We start from the raw sequence: 2284 nt of genomic DNA on the forward strand, positions 1-2284 counted from the left end.
AAGAGTATATCCAAGCTCAAATCACACAATGCTATGTGTCCTATTTCTAGTCCAGTCTGCTCCATATACTGGAGTTACAAGGACAGGAACAAGTTGACAAGGAACCCATCAAATGGAAGGTATGTGGGATCAATACAGGAATTCTCTAAACATTACCTCTAAAGCAATAGTTCAGCCAGGTGCCAGTGGCTCATGTCCATAATCCTAGCTACTCAAGAAGCTGAGATCTGGAGGAACCCAGCTTGACATCTACCTGGGAAGAAAAGAAAAAGTCTATAAGATTTCATATTTAATGGCTATCAAAATACAGGACTGGAGGTGTGGCTCAAATAATAGATCACCAGTCATGAGTAAGGAAGTCAAATGACAGCACAAGGCCCTGCGTTCAAACCCTGATACTGGTACACACACACACACACACACACACACACACACACACACACACACAAATAATCCTATAGCTCCTCTAGAGAGAGTCTCTTCCAATTAGAGTTGTACAGACATCACACATTTTGAGAATATTATGCTGTATTGAAATTACTGAGCTATCCAAATAAATGCATGTGTGGTCAATGGAGATAAAGAGGGAAATAAAACAGAAGCAAATACTGATTGAATCTATTTGGACAAAAGAATACATGGAAAAAATATTCTGCGTGCTTTTCAAAGACTAAGTCTCTGTTTAAACATCACCTGTAACTTAGTGCTAGCATTAGCAACTCATTCACTGAAAATTGGAAAGATAATTGAGAAGATTAGCATGGCCCCACGTGAGGATGGCATATACATTTGTGAAGCATTCTGTATCTTAAAAAAGTTCTCTATAATTTATATAAGGTGAGATAATACAAACTTCAGTGTAAATGTTTTAAATATTGGCTTATTAGTATGAATTAACTTAGTTAATTTTCATTAATTATATTCCTGGATCTGTGTGAGAAGGGTGTATAAAGCAACATGAAACATTTGCCCTTATTTTGTAATGTTCTTAGAACTGGATTTTTTTTCTCTCAAAATTAAAACCTTTGTTGTTGTTTTGGGAAAAAAATGGCTATTAAAATGTAGATAGAGGGCTGGGAATGTGGCTTAGTGGTAGAGTGCTTGCGTAGCATGCATGAAGCACTGGGTTCGATTCCTCAGCACCACATAAACAGAAAAAGCCAGAAGTGGCGTTGTGGCTCAGGTGGCAGAGTGCTAGCCTTGAGCAAAAAGAAGCCAGGGACAGTGCTCAGGCCCTGAATTCAAGCCCCAGGACTGGCAAAAAGAAAAAAATGTAGATAAAATACACATCAAATTTTCAAAGAATTTTAATTATTCTTTTAATCAGATTTAGTAATCAGAGTAAAAGGAAACAACTTGTACTTTTATTAATAATCATGCAGTGATTGACAGACTGGAGAGCATTAATTTCAAATGAGGTTACTACTGGAATAAAGTGAAATTTAAAAGATATTTTATTTCCAGGGTTTTAAGTTAATTAGAAACAGTTCAGTTTGGACGCAAAAAGAAACACATTAGTTGAGTGCAGAATTTCTGAATTTATTTCCAAGAAGATAGACAATCATATTCTATTAGAAATCAACAAAATCATGACTTATGTGCACATAATAAAGCATTACTTTCTGTTACTTTAATATGGACTGTGACAAGCATGTAGCCTGCTAGGGCAGACATTAGTTCAGTATGGTTTTCTTTCCATACAAACAAGGATTGTATTATATTCCTGTGGTTCCTAAACTCTACTTCTCACCTCCAAACCTTGGGGTTAACACCAACTATCCAACTTTACACAGGTTCATTAACTTCTTTTCAATAAGAATATTTTCTTGGCTCAGCTTTTATGGCAATTTTACAAGCTTCTGATACAGCTCTTTCTGTGTTCAGAAGATGGCATAACATCAGGGACCTAAGATATGTCACAGTGTCATCAGTACAGTTTGCTACTTATTCCTGACACACTCCCACAAAAGGATACTTTACCGTGATCTCTTAAAAAGTAAAAAAAAAAAAAAAAAAAGAAAAAAAAAGAAAACTAAAATTGTTCTCTTCATCAGGCCTTAAGAGTCATGACAGTAAATCCACACTGATGTTGCATTTTCTAACCTGTCTCCTTACACAAATCTGGCCTGGTGCACCCAATAGATTCCTGGTTACAAATTACATACAAAAAAACCCTCCTTTTTCATATCTCAAGTTGAGAACCATGTGGACACATTCTATGTGAGCGAGCTCATCTCCTAGCCATAACTTACTGAAAGTGCTAGTGGATAGATCACCAGCAGGA

The 2284-nt window shown here is 36.3% G+C and overlaps 1 non-coding gene across 1 annotated transcript; it reads left to right on the top strand.

Moving 5' to 3' along the window:
• Positions 1 to 703: 703 nt before the first annotated feature.
• On the top strand, positions 704 to 811 carry LOC125341391. Its single transcript, XR_007208964.1, has one exon. It is a non-coding gene; the product is annotated as a U6 spliceosomal RNA (small nuclear RNA).
• Positions 812 to 2284: the final 1473 nt, after the last annotated feature.

Source organism: Perognathus longimembris, chromosome 1 (assembly GCF_023159225.1).
Source record: "Perognathus longimembris pacificus isolate PPM17 chromosome 1, ASM2315922v1, whole genome shotgun sequence".
NCBI classification, from domain to species: domain Eukaryota; kingdom Metazoa; phylum Chordata; class Mammalia; order Rodentia; family Heteromyidae; genus Perognathus; species Perognathus longimembris.